The sequence below is a fragment of the Lathamus discolor genome, chromosome W (assembly GCF_037157495.1).
Source record: "Lathamus discolor isolate bLatDis1 chromosome W, bLatDis1.hap1, whole genome shotgun sequence".
Taxonomy (NCBI): domain Eukaryota; kingdom Metazoa; phylum Chordata; class Aves; order Psittaciformes; family Psittacidae; genus Lathamus; species Lathamus discolor.
The window spans coordinates 11,237,633-11,257,635 of NC_088908.1; positions in this window are offsets into that span (position 1 = coordinate 11,237,633).

Genomic DNA, 20,003 nt, shown 5'->3' on the forward strand with positions numbered 1-20,003 from the left:
GCAGGGCATCTTCAGCACGCAGTCAGCTTTGCAACTGTGACACATATATTGCTCTCGCTCCGCACTTTCCTACCTCAAAGTCCAATTGAATCCAAAATCTCTGTGCCCTTTCTCTGCTGGGCAGAAGCAGAGTAGAGCAGGAACCTTTAGCCAATGCTAAAAGAGCAGAAGAGACAGTCCAGAAAGTTCCCACTGATCATCTTCAGCGCACAGCGAGCTTTGCAACTCTGCAACACACATTGCTGTCACTCCTCCCTTTTTGCCTGAAAGACCAGCTGAATCCACCATCTCTGTGCCCGCTCTCTGCTGAGCAGCAACAGAGATAGTAGAGCAGGAATTTTTAGACCTGCCTAAAACAGCAGAAGAGCCTTGAAAAAAATCTCCTGCTTGATCATGTTTTGCACACAGTGAGCTTTAAACTGTGACACAAACATTGCTGTCACTCCTCACTTTATCTCCTAAAAGTGCATTTGAATCCAAAGTTTCTGGTGCGCTCTCTCGTTTGGAGAGGAGTTGTGACAGGGGAGGAGCAGCGCTTGGACTCTAATCCCACAGACGAAGGGCCAGCAGGGAAACTCCTGCAGGGCATCTTCAGCACACAATGAGCTTTGCAACTCTGCAAAACACATTGCTGTAACTCCTCCTTTTCCTGCCTGAAAGACCTATTGATTCCAACATCTCTGTGCCCACTCTCTGCTGAGCAGCAACAGAGAGAGTAGAGCAGGAATGTTTAGACTGGGCTAAAACAGCAGAAGAGCCTTGCAAAAAAGCTCCTCCTGATCATGTTTAGCACACAGTGAGCTTTAAACTGTGACACAAACATTGCTGTCACTCTTCACTCTTTCTCCTAAAAGACCATTTCAATCCAAGAACTCCGTTGCCAGCACTCTGCTGAGCAGCAGAGTGAGCAGGAATGTCTGCAATCTGCAAGGCAGTGGAAGAGACAGGCCTGAAGGCTGCTCTTGTGCTTCTTCAACACACTGAGCTTTACAACTGTGACACACACACTGTTGTCACTCCTCATTGTAGCTCCTAAAAGTGCATTTGAATCCAGCGTTTCTGGTCTCCACTCTCGTTTCAAGAGCAGCAGAGGCAGGTGAGCACGAGCGCTTGGAATCCGCTCCCAGTTCCGAAGGGCAGGGAGGGAAAGTCCTTGCAGATCATCTTCAGCGCACAGTGAGCTTTGCAACTCTGAAACACACATTGCTGTCACTCCTCACTTCATCTCCTAATAATCCGTTTGAATCCATGGTCTCTCCCGCCCTCTCTCGTTTGAACAGCAGCAGTGACAGGTGAACACGATCTCTTGGCCTCTGCTCCCACAGCCGAAGAGCCCGGAGTGAAAGCTCCGGCAGGGCATCTTCAGCACGCAGTCAGCTTTGCAACTGTGACACATATATTGCTCTCGCTCCGCACTTTCCTACCTCAAAGTCCAATTGAATCCAAAACTCTGTGCCCTTTCTCTGCTGGGCAGAAGCAGAGTAGAGCAGGAACCTTTAGCCAATGCTAAAAGAGCAGAAGAGACAGTCCAGAAAGTTCCCACTGATCATCTTCAGCGCACAGCGAGCTTTGCAACTCTGCAACACACATTGCTGTCACTCCTCCCTTTTTGCCTGAAAGACCAGCTGAATCCACCATCTCTGTGCCCGCTCTCTGCTGTGCAGCAACAGAGATACTAGAGCAGGAATTTTTAGACCTGCCTAAAACAGCAGAAGAGCCTTGAAAAAAATCTCCTGCTTGATCATGTTTTGCACACAGTGAGCTTTAAACTGTGACACAAACATTGCTGTCACTCCTCACTTTATCTCCTAAAAGTGCATTTGAATCCAAAGTTTCTGGTGCGCTCTCTCGTTTCGAGAGGAGTTGTGACAGGGGAGGAGCAGCGCTTGGACTCTAATCCCACAGACGAAGGGCCAGCAGGGAAACGCCTGCAGGGCATCTTCAGCACACAGTGAGCTTTGCAACTCTGCAAAACACATTGCTGTAACTCCTCCTTCTCCTGCCTGGAAGACCAATTGATTCCAACATCTCTGTGCCCACTCTCTGCTGAGCAGCATCAGAGAGAGTAGAGCAGGAATGTTTAGACTGGGCTAAAACAGCAGAAGAGCCTTGCAAAAAAGCTCCTCCTGATCATGTTTAGCACACAGTGAGCTTTAAACTGTGACACAAACATTGCCGTCACTCTTCACTCTTTCTCCTAAAAGACCATTTCAATCCAAGAACTCCGTTGCCAGCACTCTGCTGAGCAGCAGAGTGAGCAGGAATGTCTGCAATCTGTAAGGCAGTGGAAGAGACAGGCCTGAAGGCTGCTCTTGTGCTTCTTCAACACACTGAGCTTTACAACTGTGACACACACACTGTTGTCACTCCTCATTGTAGCTCCTAAAAGTGCATTTGAATCCAGCGTTTCTGGTCTCCACTCTCGTTTCAAGAGCATCAGAGGCAGGTGAGCACGAGCGCTTGGAATCCGCTCCCAGTTCCGAAGGGCAGGGAGGGAAAGTCCTTGCAGATCATCTTCAGCGCACAGTGAGCTTTGCAACTCTGAAACACACATTGCTGTCACTCCTCACTTCATCTCCTAATAATCCGTTTGAATCCATGGTCTCTCCCGCCCTCTCTCGTTTGAACAGCAGCAGTGACAGGTGAACACGATCTCTTGGCCTCTGCTCCCACAGCCAAAGAGCCCGGAGTGAAAGCTCCGGCAGGGCATCTTCAGCACGCAGTCAGCTTTGCAACTGTGACACATATATTGCTCTCGCTCCGCACTTTCCTACCTCAAAGTCCAATTGAATCCAAAATCTCTGTGCCCTTTCTCTGCTGGGCAGAAGCAGAGTAGAGCAGGAACCTTTAGCCAATGCTAAAAGAGCAGAAGAGACAGTCCAGAAAGTTCCCACTGATCATCTTCAGCGCACAGCGAGCTTTGCAACTCTGCAACACACATTGCTGTCACTCCTCCCTTTTTGCCTGAAAGACCAGCTGAATCCACCATCTCTGTGCCCGCTCTCTGCTGAGCAGCAACAGAGAGAGTAGAGCAGGAATTTTTAGACCTGCCTAAAACAGCAGAAGAGCCTTGAAAAAAATCTCCTGCTTGATCATGTTTTGCACACAGTGAGCTTTAAACTGTGACACAAACATTGCTGTCACTCCTCACTTTATCTCCTAAAAGTGCATTTGAATCCAACGTTTCTGGTGCGCTCTCTCGTTTCGAGAGGAGTTGTGACAGGGGAGGAGCAGCGCTTGGACTCTAATACCACAGACGAAGGGCCAGCAGGGAAACTCCTGCAGGGCATCTTCAGCACACAGTGAGCTTTGCAACTCTGCAAAACACATTGCTGTAACTCCTCCTTCTCCTGCCTGGAAGACCAATTGATTCCAACATCTCTGTGCCCACTCTCTGCTGAGCAGCATCAGAGAGAGTAGAGCAGGAATGTTTAGACTGGGCTAAAACAGCAGAAGAGCCTTGCAAAAAAGCTCCTCCTGATCATGTTTAGCACACAGTGAGCTTTAAACTGTGACACAAACATTGCTGTCACTCTTCACTCTTTCTCCTAAAAGACCATTTCAATCCAAGAACTCCGTTGCCAGCACTCTGCTGAGCAGCAGAGTGAGCAGGAATGTCTGCAATCTGTAAGGCAGTGGAAGAGACAGGCTGAAGGCTGCTCTTGTGCTTCTTCAACACACTGAGCTTTACAACTTTGACACACACACTGTTGTCACTCCTCATTGTAGCTCCTAAAAGTGCATTTGAATCCAGCGTTTCTGGTCTCCACTCTCGTTTCCAGTGCAGCAGAGGCAGGTGAGCACGAGCGCTTGGAATCCGCTCCCAGTTCCGAAGGGCAGGGAGGGAAAGTCCTTGCAGATCATCTTCAGCGCACAGTGAGCTTTGCAACTCTGAAACACACATTGCTGTCACTCCTCACTTCATCTCCTAATAATCCGTTTGAATCCATGGTCTCTCCCGCCCTTTCTCGTTTGAACAGCGGCAGGGACAGGTGAACACGATCTCTTGGCCTCTGCTCCCACAGCCGAAGAGCCCGGAGTGAAAGCTCCGGCAGGGCATCTTCAGCACGCAGTCAGCTTTGCAACTGTGACACATATATTGCTCTCGCTCCGCACTTTCCTACCTCAAAGTCCAATTGAATCCAAAATCTCTGTGCCCTTTCTCTGCTGGGCAGAAGCAGAGTAGAGCAGGAACCTTTAGCCAATGCTAAAAGAGCAGAAGAGACAGTCCAGAAAGTTCCCACTGATCATCTTCAGCGCACAGCGAGCTTTGCAACTCTGCAACACACATTGCTGTCACTCCTCCCTTTTTGCCTGAAAGACCAGCTGAATCCACCATCTCTGTGCCCGCTCTCTGCTGAGCAGCAACAGAGATAGTAGAGCAGGAATTTTTAGACCTGCCTAAAACAGCAGAAGAGCCTTGAAAAAAATCTCCTGCTTGGTCATGTTTTGCACACAGTGAGCTTTAAACTGTGACACAAACATTGCTGTCACTCCTCACTTTATCTCCTAAAAGTGCATTTGAATCCAAAGTTTCTTGTGCGCTCTCTCGTTTCGAGAGGAGTTGTGACAGGGGAGGAGCAGCGCTTGGACTCTAATACCACAGACGAAGGGCCAGCAGGGAAACTCCTGCAGGGCATCTTCAGCACACAGTGAGCTTTGCAACTCTGCAAAACACATTGCTGTAACTCCTCCTTCTCCTGCCTGGAAGACCAATTGATTCCAACATCTCTGTGCCCACTCTCTGCTGAGCAGCATCAGAGAGAGTAGAGCAGGAATGTTTAGACTGGGCTAAAACAGCAGAAGAGCCTTGCAAAAAAGCTCCTCCTGATCATGTTTAGCACACAGTGAGCTTTAAACTGTGACACAAACATTGCTGTCACTCTTCACTCTTTCTCCTAAAAGACCATTTCAATCCAAGAACTCCGTTGCCAGCACTCTGCTGAGCAGCAGAGTGAGCAGGAATGTCTGCAATCTGTAAGGCAGTGGAAGAGACAGGCTGAAGGCTGCTCTTGTGCTTCTTCAACACACTGAGCTTTACAACTGTGACACACACACTGTTGTCACTCCTCATTGTAGCTCCTAAAAGTGCATTTGAATCCAGCGTTTCTGGTCTCCACTCTCGTTTCCAGTGCAGCAGAGGCAGGTGAGCACGAGCGCTTGGAATCCGCTCCCAGTTCCGAAGGGCAGGGAGGGAAAGTCCTTGCAGATCATCTTCAGCGCACAGTGAGCTTTGCAACTCTGAAACACACATTGCTGTCACTCCTCACTTCATCTCCTAATAATCCGTTTGAATCCATGGTCTCTCCCGCCCTCTCTCGTTTGAACAGCAGCAGTGACAGGTGAACACGATCTCTTGGCCTCTGCTCCCACAGCCGAAGAGCCCGGAGTGAAAGCTCCGGCAGGGCATCTTCAGCACGCAGTCAGCTTTGCAACTGTGACACATATATTGCTCTCGCTCCGCACTTTCCTACCTCAAAGTCCAATTGAATCCAAAATCTCTGTGCCCTTTCTCTGCTGGGCAGAAGCAGAGTAGAGCAGGAACCTTTAGCCAATGCTAAAAGAGCAGAAGAGACAGTCCAGAAAGTTCCCACTGATCATCTTCAGCGCACAGCGAGCTTTGCAACTCTGCAACACACATTGCTGTCACTCCTCCCTTTTTGCCTGAAAGACCAGCTGAATCCACCATCTCTGTGCCCGCTCTCTGCTGAGCAGCAACAGAGATAGTAGAGCAGGAATTTTTAGACCTGCCTAAAACAGCAGAAGAGCCTTGAAAAAAATCTCCTGCTTGATCATGTTTTGCACACAGTGAGCTTTAAACTGTGACACAAACATTGCTGTCACTCCTCACTTTATCTCCTAAAAGTGCATTTGAATCCAAAGTTTCTTGTGCGCTCTCTCGTTTCGAGAGGAGTTGTGACAGGGGAGGAGCAGCGCTTGGACTCTAATCCCACAGACGAAGGGCCAGCAGGGAAACTCCTGCAGGGCATCTTCAGCACACAGTGAGCTTTGCAACTCTGCAAAACACATTGCTGTAACTCCTCCTTCTCCTGCCTGGAAGACCAATTGATTCCAACATCTCTGTGCCCACTCTCTGCTGAGCAGCATCAGAGAGAGTAGAGCAGGAATGTTTAGACTGGGCTAAAACAGCAGAAGAGCCTTGCAAAAAAGCTCCTCCTGATCATGTTTAGCACACAGTGAGCTTTAAACTGTGACACAAACATTGCTGTCACTCTTCACTCTTTCTCCTAAAAGACCATTTCAATCCAAGAACTCCGTTGCCAGCACTCTGCTGAGCAGCAGAGTGAGCAGGAATGTCTGCAATCTGTAAGGCAGTGGAAGAGACAGGCTGAAGGCTGCTCTTGTGCTTCTTCAACACACTGAGCTTTACAACTTTGACACACACACTGTTGTCACTCCTCATTGTAGCTCCTAAAAGTGCATTTGAATCCAGCGTTTCTGGTCTCCACTCTCGTTTCCAGTGCAGCAGAGGCAGGTGAGCACGAGCGCTTGGAATCCGCTCCCAGTTCCGAAGGGCAGGGAGGGAAAGTCCTTGCAGATCATCTTCAGCGCACAGTGAGCTTTGCAACTCTGCAACACACATTGCTGTCACTCCTCACTTCATCTCCTAATAATCCGTTTGAATCCATGGTCTCTCCCGCCCTCTCTCGTTTGAACAGCAGCAGTGACAGGTGAACACGATCTCTTGGCCTCTGCTCCCACAGCCGAAGAGCCCGGAGTGAAAGCTCCGGCAGGGCATCTTCAGCACGCAGTCAGCTTTGCAACTGTGACACATATATTGCTCTCGCTCCGCACTTTCCTACCTCAAAGTCCAATTGAATCCAAAATCTCTGTGCCCTTTCTCTGCTGGGCGGAAGCAGAGTAGAGCAGGAACCTTTAGCCAATGCTAAAAGAGCAGAAGAGACAGTCCAGAAAGTTCCCACTGATCATCTTCAGCGCACAGCGAGCTTTGCAACTCTGCAACACACATTGCTGTCACTCCTCCCTTTTTGCCTGAAAGACCAGCTGAATCCACCATCTCTGTGCCCGCTCTCTGCTGAGCAGCAACAGAGAGAGTAGAGCAGGAATTTTTAGACCTGCCTAAAACAGCAGAAGAGCCTTGAAAAAAATCTCCTGCTTGATCATGTTTTGCACACAGTGAGCTTTAAACTGTGACACAAACATTGCTGTCACTCCTCACTTTATCTCCTAAAAGTGCATTTGAATCCAAAGTTTCTGGTGCGCTCTCTCGTTTGGAGAGGAGGTGTGACAGGGGAGGAGCAGCGCTTGGACTCTAATCCCACAGACGAAGGGCCAGCAGGGAAACTCCTGCAGGGCATCTTCAGCACACAATGAGCTTTGCAACTCTGCAAAACACATTGCTGTAACTCCTCCTTTTCCTGCCTGGAAGACCAATTGATTCCAACATCTCTGTGCCCACTCTCTGCTGAGCAGCAACAGAGAGAGTAGAGCAGGAATGTTTAGACTGGGCTAAAACAGCAGAAGAGCCTTGCAAAAAAGCTCCTCCTGATCATGTTTAGCACACAGTGAGCTTTAAACTGTGACACAAACATTGCTGTCACTCTTCACTCTTTCTCCTAAAAGACCATTTCAATCCAAGAACTCCGTTGCCAGCACTCTGCTGAGCAGCAGAGTGAGCAGGAATGTCTGCAATCTGTAAGGCAGTGGAAGAGACAGGCTGAAGGCTGCTCTTGTGCTTCTTCAACACACTGAGCTTTACAACTTTGACACACACACTGTTGTCACTCCTCATTGTAGCTCCTAAAAGTGCATTTGAATCCAGCGTTTCTGGTCTCCACTCTCGTTTCCAGTGCAGCAGAGGCAGGTGAGCACGAGCGCTTGGAATCCGCTCCCAGTTCCGAAGGGCAGGGAGGGAAAGTCCTTGCAGATCATCTTCAGCGCACAGTGAGCTTTGCAACTCTGAAACACACATTGCTGTCACTCCTCACTTCATCTCCTAATAATCCGTTTGAATCCATGGTCTCTCCCGCCCTCTCTCGTTTGAACAGCAGCAGTGACAGGTGAACACGATCTCTTGGCCTCTGCTCCCAGAGCCAAAGAGCCCGGAGTGAAAGCTCCGGCAGGGCATCTTCAGCACGCAGTCAGCTTTGCAACTGTGACACATACATTGCTCTCGCTCCGCACTTTCCTACCTCAAAGTCCAATTGAATCCAAAATCTCTGTGCCCTTTCTCTGCTGGGCAGAAGCAGAGTAGAGCAGGAACCTTTAGCCAATGCTAAAAGAGCAGAAGAGACAGTCCAGAAAGTTCCCACTGATCATCTTCAGCGCACAGCGAGCTTTGCAACTCTGCAACACACATTGCTGTCACTCCTCCCTTTTTGCCTGAAAGACCAGCTGAATCCACCATCTCTGTGCCCGCTCTCTGCTGAGCAGCAACAGAGATAGTAGAGCAGGAATTTTTAGACCTGCCTAAAACAGCAGAAGAGCCTTGAAAAAAATCTCCTGCTTGATCATGTTTTGCACACTGAGCTTTAAACTGTGACAAAAACATTGCTGTCACTCCTCACTTTATCTCCTAAAAGTGCATTTGAATCCAAAGTTTCTGGTGCGCTCTCTCGTTTCGAGAGCAGTTGTGACAGGGGAGGAGCAGCGCTTGGACTCTAATACCACAGACGAAGGGCCAGCAGGGAAACTCCTGCAGGGCATCTTCAGCACACAGTGAGCTTTGCAACTCTGCAAAACACATTGCTGTAACTCCTCCTTCTCCTGCCTGGAAGACCAATTGATTCCAACATCTCTGTGCCCACTCTCTGCTGAGCAGCATCAGAGAGAGTAGAGCAGGAATGTTTAGACTGGGCTAAAACAGCAGAAGAGCCTTGCAAAAAAGCTCCTCCTGATCATGTTTAGCACACAGTGAGCTTTAAACTGTGACACAAACATTGCTGTCACTCTTCACTCTTTCTCCTAAAAGACCATTTCAATCCAAGAACTCCGTTGCCAGCACTCTGCTGAGCAGCAGAGTGAGCAGGAATGTCTGCAATCTGTAAGGCAGTGGAAGAGACAGGCTGAAGGCTGCTCTTGTGCTTCTTCAACACACTGAGCTTTACAACTTTGACACACACACTGTTGTCACTCCTCATTGTAGCTCCTAAAAGTGCATTTGAATCCAGCGTTTCTGGTCTCCACTCTCGTTTCCAGTGCAGCAGAGGCAGGTGAGCACGAGCGCTTGGAATCCGCTCCCAGTTCCGAAGGGCAGGGAGGGAAAGTCCTTGCAGATCATCTTCAGCGCACAGTGAGCTTTGCAACTCTGAAACACACATTGCTGTCACTCCTCACTTCATCTCCTAATAATCCGTTTGAATCCATGGTCTCTCCCGCCCTCTCTCGTTTGAACAGCAGCAGTGACAGGTGAACACGATCTCTTGGCCTCTGCTCCCACAGCCGAAGAGCCCGGAGTGAAAGCTCCGGCAGGGCATCTTCAGCACGCAGTCAGCTTTGCAACTGTGACGCATATATTGCTCTCGCTCCGCACTTTCCTACCTCAAAGTCCAATTGAATCCAAAATCTCTGTGCCCTTTCTCTGCTGGGCAGAAGCAGAGTAGAGCAGGAACCTTTAGCCAATGCTAAAAGAGCAGAAGAGACAGTCCAGAAAGTTCCCACTGATCATCTTCAGCGCACAGCGAGCTTTGCAACTCTGCAACACACATTGCTGTCACTCCTCCCTTTTTGCCTGAAAGACCAGCTGAATCCACAATCTCTGTGCCCGCTCTCTGCTGAGCAGCAACAGAGATAGTAGAGCAGGAATTTTTAGACCTGCCTAAAACAGCAGAAGAGCCTTGAAAAAAATCTCCTGCTTGATCATGTTTTGCACACAGTGAGCTTTAAACTGTGACACAAACATTGCTGTCACTCCTCACTTTATCTCCTAAAAGTGCATTTGAATCCAAAGTTTCTGGTGCGCTCTCTCGTTTCGAGAGGAGTTGTGACAGGGGAGGAGCAGCGCTTGGACTCTAATCCCACAGACGGAGGGCCAGCAGGGAAACTCCTGCAGGGCATCTTCAGCACACAGTGAGCTTTGCAACTCTGCAAAACACATTGCTGTAACTCCTCCTTTTCCTGCCTGGAAGACATTATTGATTCCAACATCTCTGTGCTCACTCTCTGCTGAGCAGCAACAGAGAGAGTAGAGCAGGAATGTTTAGACTGGGCTAAAACAGCAGAAGAGCCTTGCAAAAAAGCTCCTCCTGATCATGTTTAGCACACAGTGAGCTTTAAACTGTGACACAAACATTGCTGTCACTCCTCACTTTATCTCCTAAAAGTGCATTTGAATCCAAAGTTTCTGGTGCGCTCTCTCGTTTCGAGAGGAGTTGTGACAGGGGAGGAGCAGCGCTTGGACTCTAATCCCACAGACGAAGGGCCAGCAGGGAAACTCCTGCAGGGCATCTTCAGCACACAGTGAGCTTTGCAACTCTGCAAAACACATTGCTGTAACTCCTCCTTCTCCTGCCTGGAAGACCAATTGATTCCAACATCTCTGTGCCCACTCTCTGCTGAGCAGCATCAGAGAGAGTAGAGCAGGAATGTTTAGACTGGGCTAAAACAGCAGAAGAGCCTTGCAAAAAAGCTCCTCCTGATAATGTTTAGCACACAGTGAGCTTTAAACTGTGACACAAACATTGCTGTCACTCTTCACTCTTTCTCCTAAAAGACCATTTCAATCCAAGAACTCCGTTGCCAGCACTCTGCTGAGCAGCAGAGTGAGCAGGAATGTCTGCAATCTGTAAGGCAGTGGAAGAGACAGGCTGAAGGCTGCTCTTGTGCTTCTTCAACACACTGAGCTTTACAACTTTGACACACACACTGTTGTCACTCCTCATTGTAGCTCCTAAAAGTGCATTTGAATCCAGCGTTTCTGGTCTCCACTCTCGTTTCCAGTGCAGCAGAGGCAGGTGAGCACGAGCGCTTGGAATCCGCTCCCAGTTCCGAAGGGCAGGGAGGGAAAGTCCTTGCAGATCATCTTCAGCGCACAGTGAGCTTTGCAACTCTGAAACACACATTGCTGTCACTCCTCACTTCATCTCCTAATAATCCGTTTGAATCCATGGTCTCTCCCGCCCTCTCTCGTTTGAACAGCAGCAGTGACAGGTGAACACGATCTCTTGGCCTCTGCTCCCACAGCCGAAGAGCCCGGAGTGAAAGCTCCGGCAGGGCATCTTCAGCACGCAGTCAGCTTTGCAACTGTGACACATATATTGCTCTCGCTCCGCACTTTCCTACCTCAAAGTCCAATTGAATCCAAAATCTCTGTGCCCTTTCTCTGCTGGGCGGAAGCAGAGTAGAGCAGGAACCTTTAGCCAATGCTAAAAGAGCAGAAGAGACAGTCCAGAAAGTTCCCACTGATCATCTTCAGCGCACAGCGAGCTTTGCAACTCTGCAACACACATTGCTGTCACTCCTCCCTTTTTGCCTGAAAGACCAGCTGAATCCACCATCTCTGTGCCCGCTCTCTGCTGAGCAGCAACAGAGAGAGTAGAGCAGGAATTTTTAGACCTGCCTAAAACAGCAGAAGAGCCTTGAAAAAAATCTCCTGCTTGATCATGTTTTGCACACAGTGAGCTTTAAACTGTGACACAAACATTGCTGTCACTCCTCACTTTATCTCCTAAAAGTGCATTTGAATCCAAAGTTTCTGGTGCGCTCTCTCGTTTGGAGAGGAGGTGTGACAGGGGAGGAGCAGCGCTTGGACTCTAATCCCACAGACGAAGGGCCAGCAGGGAAACTCCTGCAGGGCATCTTCAGCACACAATGAGCTTTGCAACTCTGCAAAACACATTGCTGTAACTCCTCCTTTTCCTGCCTGGAAGACCAATTGATTCCAACATCTCTGTGCCCACTCTCTGCTGAGCAGCAACAGAGAGAGTAGAGCAGGAATGTTTAGACTGGGCTAAAACAGCAGAAGAGCCTTGCAAAAAAGCTCCTCCTGATCATGTTTAGCACACAGTGAGCTTTAAACTGTGACACAAACATTGCTGTCACTCTTCACTCTTTCTCCTAAAAGACCATTTCAATCCAAGAACTCCGTTGCCAGCACTCTGCTGAGCAGCAGAGTGAGCAGGAATGTCTGCAATCTGTAAGGCAGTGGAAGAGACAGGCTGAAGGCTGCTCTTGTGCTTCTTCAACACACTGAGCTTTACAACTTTGACACACACACTGTTGTCACTCCTCATTGTAGCTCCTAAAAGTGCATTTGAATCCAGCGTTTCTGGTCTCCACTCTCGTTTCCAGTGCAGCAGAGGCAGGTGAGCACGAGCGCTTGGAATCCGCTCCCAGTTCCGAAGGGCAGGGAGGGAAAGTCCTTGCAGATCATCTTCAGCGCACAGTGAGCTTTGCAACTCTGAAACACACATTGCTGTCACTCCTCACTTCATCTCCTAATAATCCGTTTGAATCCATGGTCTCTCCCGCCCTCTCTCGTTTGAACAGCAGCAGTGACAGGTGAACACGATCTCTTGGCCTCTGCTCCCACAGCCGAAGAGCCCGGAGTGAAAGCTCCGGCAGGGCATCTTCAGCACGCAGTCAGCTTTGCAACTGTGACACATATATTGCTCTCGCTCCGCACTTTCCTACCTCAAAGTCCAATTGAATCCAAAATCTCTGTGCCCTTTCTCTGCTGGGCAGAAGCAGAGTAGAGCAGGAACCTTTAGCCAATGCTAAAAGAGCAGAAGAGACAGTCCAGAAAGTTCCCACTGATCATCTTCAGCGCACAGCGAGCTTTGCAACTCTGCAACACACATTGCTGTCACTCCTCCCTTTTTGCCTGAAAGACCAGCTGAATCCACCATCTCTGTGCCCGCTCTCTGCTGAGCAGCAACAGAGATAGTAGAGCAGGAATTTTTAGACCTGCCTAAAACAGCAGAAGAGCCTTGAAAAAAATCTCCTGCTTGATCATGTTTTGCACACAGTGAGCTTTAAACTGTGACACAAACATTGCTGTCACTCCTCACTTTATCTCCTAAAAGTGCATTTGAATCCAAAGTTTCTGGTGCGCTCTCTCGTTTCGAGAGGAGTTGTGACAGGGGAGGAGCAGCGCTTGGACTCTAATCCCACAGACGGAGGGCCAGCAGGGAAACTCCTGCAGGGCATCTTCAGCACACAGTGAGCTTTGCAACTCTGCAAAACACATTGCTGTAACTCCTCCTTTTCCTGCCTGGAAGACATTATTGATTCCAACATCTCTGTGCCCACTCTCTGCTGAGCAGCAACAGAGAGAGTAGAGCAGGAATGTTTAGACTGGGCTAAAACAGCAGAAGAGCCTTGCAAAAAAGCTCCTCCTGATCATGTTTAGCACACAGTGAGCTTTAAACTGTGACACAAACATTGCTGTCACTCCTCACTTTATCTCCTAAAAGTGCATTTGAATCCAAAGTTTCTGGTGCGCTCTCTCGTTTCGAGAGGAGTTGTGACAGGGGAGGAGCAGCGCTTGGACTCTAATCCCACAGACGGAGGGCCAGCAGGGAAACTCCTGCAGGGCATCTTCAGCACACAGTGAGCTTTGCAACTCTGCAAAACACATTGCTGTAACTCCTCCTTCTCCTGCCTGGAAGACCAATTGATTCCAACATCTCTGTGCCCACTCTCTGCTGAGCAGCATCAGAGAGAGTAGAGCAGGAATGTTTAGACTGGGCTAAAACAGCAGAAGAGCCTTGCAAAAAAGCTCCTCCTGATCATGTTTAGCACACAGTGAGCTTTAAACTGTGACACAAACATTGCTGTCACTCTTCACTCTTTCTCCTAAAAGACCATTTCAATCCAAGAACTCCGTTGCCAGCACTCTGCTGAGCAGCAGAGTGAGCAGGAATGTCTGCAATCTGTAAGGCAGTGGAAGAGACAGGCCTGAAGGCTGCTCTTGTGCTTCTTCAACACACTGAGCTTTACAACTTTGACACACACACTGTTGTCACTCCTCATTGTAGCTCCTAAAAGTGCATTTGAATCCAGCGTTTCTGGTCTCCACTCTCGTTTTCAGTGCAGCAGAGGCAGGTGAGCACGAGCGCTTGGAATCCGCTCCCAGTTCCGAAGGGCAGGGAGGGAAAGTCCTTGCAGATCATCTTCAGCGCACAGTGAGCTTTGCAACTCTGAAACACACATTGCTGTCACTCCTCACTTCATCTCCTAATAATCCGTTTGAATCCATGGTCTCTCCCGCCCTCTCTCGTTTGAACAGCAGCAGTGACAGGTGAACACGATCTCTTGGCCTCTGCTCCCACAGCCGAAGAGCCTGGAGTGAAAGCTCCGGCAGGGCATCTTCAGCACGCAGTCAGCTTTGCAACTGTGACACATACATTGCTCTCGCTCCGCACTTTCCTACCTCAAAGTCCAATTGAATCCAAAATCTCTGTGCCCTTTCTCTGCTGGGCAGAAGCAGAGTAGAGCAGGAACCTTTAGCCAATGCTAAAAGAGCAGAAGAGACAGTCCAGAAAGTTCCCACTGATCATCTTCAGCGCACAGCGAGCTTTGCAACTCTGCAACACACATTGCTGTCACTCCTCCCTTTTTGCCTGAAAGACCAGCTGAATCCACCATCTCTGTGCCCGCTCTCTGCTGAGCAGCAACAGAGATAGTAGAGCAGGAATTTTTAGACCTGCCTAAAACAGCAGAAGAGCCTTGAAAAAAATCTCCTGCTTGATCATGTTTTGCACACAGTGAGCTTTAAACTGTGACACAAACATTGCTGTCACTCCTCACTTTATCTCCTAAAAGTGCATTTGAATCCAAAGTTTCTGGTGCGCTCTCTCGTTTCGAGAGGAGTTGTGACAGGGGAGGAGCAGCGCTTGGACTCTAATACCACAGACGAAGGGCCAGCAGGGAAACTCCTGCAGGGCATCTTCAGCACACAGTGAGCTTTGCAACTCTGCAAAACACATTGCTGTAACTCCTCCTTCTCCTGCCTGGAAGACCAATTGATTCCAACATCTCTGTGCCCACTCTCTGCTGAGCAGCATCAGAGAGAGTAGAGCAGGAATGTTTAGACTGGGCTAAAACAGCAGAAGAGCCTTGCAAAAAAGCTCCTGATCATGTTTAGCACACAGTGAGCTTTAAACTGTGACACAAACATTGCTGTCACTCTTCACTCTTTCTCCTAAAAGACCATTTCAATCCAAGAACTCCGTTGCCAGCACTCTGCTGAGCAGCAGAGTGAGCAGGAATGTCTGCAATCTGTAAGGCAGTGGAAGAGACAGGCTGAAGGCTGCTCTTGTGCTTCTTCAACACACTGAGCTTTACAACTTTGACACACACACTGTTGTCACTCCTCATTGTAGCTCCTAAAAGTGCATTTGAATCCAGCGTTTCTGGTCTCCACTCTCGTTTCCAGTGCAGCAGAGGCAGGTGAGCACGAGCGCTTGGAATCCGCTCCCAGTTCCGAAGGGCAGGGAGGGAAAGTCCTTGCAGATCATCTTCAGCGCACAGTGAGCTTTGCAACTCTGAAACACACATTGCTGTCACTCCTCACTTCATCTCCTAATAATCCGTTTGAATCCATGGTCTCTCCCGCCCTCTCTCGTTTGAACAGCAGCAGTGACAGGTGAACACGATCTCTTGGCCTCTGCTCCCACAGCCGAAGAGCCCGGAGTGAAAGCTCCGGCAGGGCATCTTCAGCACGCAGTCAGCTTTGCAACTGTGACACATATATTGCTCTCGCTCCGCACTTTCCTACCTCAAAGTCCAATTGAATCCAAAATCTCTGTGCCCTTTCTCTGCTGGGCAGAAGCAGAGTAGAGCAGGAACCTTTAGCCAATGCTAAAAGAGCAGAAGAGACAGTCCAGAAAGTTCCCACTGATCATCTTCAGCGCACAGCGAGCTTTGCAACTCTGCAACACACATTGCTGTCACTCCTCCCTTTTTGCCTGAAAGACCAGCTGAATCCACCATCTCTGTGCCCGCTCTCTGCTGAGCAGCAACAGAGATAGTAGAGCAGGAATTTTTAGACCTGCCTAAAACAGCAGAAGAGCCTTGAAAAAAATCTCCTGCTTGATCATGTTTTGCACACAGTGAGCTTTAAACTGTGACACAAACATTGCTGTCACTCCTCACTTTATCTCCTAAAAGTGCATTTGAATCCAAAGTTTCTGGTGCGCTCTCTCGTTTCGAGAGGAGTTGTGACAGGGGAGGAGCAGCGCTTGGACTCTAATCCCACAGACGAAGGGCCAGCAGGGAAACTCCTGCAGGGCATCTTCAGCACACAGTGAGCTTTGCAACTCTGCAAAACACATTGCTGTAACTCCTCCTTTTCCTGCCTGGAAGACATTATTGATTCCAACATCTCTGTGCCCACTCTCTGCTGAGCAGCAACAGAGAGAGTAGAGCAGGAATGTTTAGACTGGGCTAAAACAGCAGAAGAGCCTTGCAAAAAAGCTCCTCCTGATCATGTTTAGCACACAGTGAGCTTTAAACTGTGACACAAACATTGCTGTCACTCTTCACTCTTTCTCCTAAAAGACCATTTCAATCCAAGAACTCCGTTGCCAGCACTCTGCTGAGCAGCAGAGTGAGCAGGAATGTCTGCAATCTGTAAGGCAGTGGAAGAGACAGGCTGAAGGCTGCTCTTGTGCTTCTTCAACACACTGAGCTTTACAACTTTGACACACACACTGTTGTCACTCCTCATTGTAGCTCCTAAAAGTGCATTTGAATCCAGCGTTTCTGGTCTCCACTCTCGTTTCCAGTGCAGCAGAGGCAGGTGAGCACGAGCGCTTGGAATCCGCTCCCAGTTCCGAAGGGCAGGGAGGGAAAGTCCTTGCAGATCATCTTCAGCGCACAGTGAGCTTTGCAACTCTGAAACACACATTGCTGTCACTCCTCACTTCATCTCCTAATAATCCGTTTGAATCCATGGTCTCTCCCGCCCTCTCTCGTTTGAACAGCAGCAGTGACAGGTGAACACGATCTCTTGGCCTCTGCTCCCACAGCCGAAGAGCCCGGAGTGAAAGCTCCGGCAGGGCATCTTCAGCACGCAGTCAGCTTTGCAACTGTGACACATATATTGCTCTCGCTCCGCACTTTCCTACCTCAAAGTCCAATTGAATCCAAAACTCTGTGCCCTTTCTCTGCTGGGCAGAAGCAGAGTAGAGCAGGAACCTTTAGCCAATGCTAAAAGAGCAGAAGAGACAGTCCAGAAAGTTCCCACTGATCATCTTCAGCGCACAGCGAGCTTTGCAACTCTGCAACACACATTGCTGTCACTCCTCCCTTTTTGCCTGAAAGACCAGCTGAATCCACCATCTCTGTGCCCGCTCTCTGCTGAGCAGCAACAGAGAGAGTAGAGCAGGAATTTTTAGACCTGCCTAAAACAGCAGAAGAGCCTTGAAAAAAATCTCCTGCTTGATCATGTTTTGCACACAGTGAGCTTTAAACTGTGACACAAACATTGCTGTCACTCCTCACTTTATCTCCTAAAAGTGCATTTGAATCCAAAGTTTCTGGTGCGCTCTCTCGTTTGGAGAGGAGTTGTGACAGGGGAGGAGCAGCGCTTGGACTCTAATCCCACAGATGAAGGGCCAGCAGGGAAACGCCTGCAGGGCATCTTCAGCACACAATGAGCTTTGCAACTCTGCAAAACACATTGCTGTAACTCCTCCTTTTCCTGCCTGGAAGACCTATTGATTCCAACATCTCTGTGCCCACTCTCTGCTGAGCAGCAACAGAGAGAGTAGAGCAGGAATGTTTAGACTGGGCTAAAACAGCAGAAGAGCCTTGCAAAAAAGCTCCTCCTGATCATGTTTAGCACACAGTGAGCTTTAAACTGTGACACAAACATTGCTGTCACTCTTCACTCTTTCTCCTAAAAGACCATTTCAATCCAAGAACTCCGCTGCCAGCACTCTGCTGAGCAGCAGAGTGAGCAGGAATGTCTGCAATCTGTAAGGCAGTGGAAGAGACAGGCCTGAAGGCTGCTCTTGTGCTTCTTCAACACACTGAGCTTTACAACTGTGACACACACACTGTTGTCACTCCTCATTGTAGCTCCTAAAAGTGCATTTGAATCCAGCGTTTCTGGTCTCCACTCTCGTTTCAAGAGCAGCAGAGGCAGGTGAGCACGAGCGCTTGGAATCCGCTCCCAGTTCCGAAGGGCAGGGAGGGAAAGTCCTTGCAGATCATCTTCAGCGCACAGTGAGCTTTGCAACTCTGAAACACACATTGCTGTCACTCCTCACTTCATCTCCTAATAATCCGTTTGAATCCATGGTCTCTCCCGCCCTCTCTCGTTTGAACAGCAGCAGTGACAGGTGAACACGATCTCTTGGCCTCTGCTCCCACAGCCGAAGAGCCCGGAGTGAAAGCTCCGGCAGGGCATCTTCAGCACGCAGTCAGCTTTGCAACTGTGACACATATATTGCTCTCGCTCCGCACTTTCCTACCTCAAAGTCCAATTGAATCCAAAACTCTGTGCCCTTTCTCTGCTGGGCAGAAGCAGAGTAGAGCAGGAACCTTTAGCCAATGCTAAAAGAGCAGAAGAGACAGTCCAGAAAGTTCCCACTGATCATCTTCAGCGCACAGCGAGCTTTGCAACTCTGCAACACACATTGCTGTCACTCCTCCCTTTTTGCCTGAAAGACCAGCTGAATCCACCATCTCTGTGCCCGCTCTCTGCTGTGCAGCAACAGAGATAGTAGAGCAGGAATTTTTAGACCTGCCTAAAACAGCAGAAGAGCCTTGAAAAAAATCTCCTGCTTGATCATGTTTTGCACACAGTGAGCTTTAAACTGTGACACAAACATTGCTGTCACTCCTCACTTTATCTCCTAAAAGTGCATTTGAATCCAAAGTTTCTTGTGCGCTCTCTCGTTTCGAGAGGAGTTGTGACAGGGGAGGAGCAGCGCTTGGACTCTAATACCACAGACGAAGGGCCAGCAGGGAAACGCCTGCAGGGCATCTTCAGCACACAGTGAGCTTTGCAACTCTGCAAAACACATTGCTGTAACTCCTCCTTCTCCTGCCTGGAAGACCTATTGATTCCAACATCTCTGTGCCCACTCTCTGCTGAGCAGCAACAGAGAGAGTAGAGCAGGAATGTTTAGACTGGGCTAAAACAGCAGAAGAGCCTTGCAAAAAAGCTCCTCCTGATCATGTTTAGCACACAGTGAGCTTTAAACTGTGACACAAACATTGCTGTCACTCTTCACTCTTTCTCCTAAAAGACCATTTCAATCCAAGAACTCCGTTGCCAGCACTCTGCTGAGCAGCAGAGTGAGCAGGGATGTCTGCAATCTGTAAGGCAGTGGAAGAGACAGGCCTGAAGGCTGCTCTTGTGCTTCTTCAACACACTGAGCTTTACAACTGTGACACACACACTGTTGTCACTCCTCATTGTAGCTCCTAAAAGTGCATTTGAATCCAGCGTTTCTGGTCTCCACTCTCGTTTCAAGAGCAGCAGAGGCAGGTGAGCACGAGCGCTTGGAATCCGCTCCCAGTTCCGAAGGGCAGGGAGGGAAAGTCCTTGCAGATCATCTTCAGCGCACAGTGAGCTTTGCAACTCTGAAACACACATTGCTGTCACTCCTCACTTCATCTCCTAATAATCCGTTTGAATCCATGGTCTCTCCCGCCCTCTCTCGTTTGAACAGCAGCAGTGACAGGTGAACACGATCTCTTGGCCTCTGCTCCCACAGCCGAAGAGCCCGGAGTGAAAGCTCCGGCAGGGCATCTTCAGCACGCAGTCAGCTTTGCAACTGTGACACATATATTGCTCTCGCTCCGCACTTTCCTACCTCAAAGTCCAATTGAATCCAAAATCTCTGTGCCCTTTCTCTGCTGGGCAGAAGCAGAGTAGAGCAGGAACCTTTAGCCAATGCTAAAAGAGCAGAAGAGACAGTCCAGAAAGTTCCCACTGATCATCTTCAGCGCACAGCGAGCTTTGCAACTCTGCAACACACATTGCTGTCACTCCTCCCTTTTTGCCTGAAAGACCAGCTGAATCCACCATCTCTGTGCCCGCTCTCTGCTGAGCAGCAACAGAGATA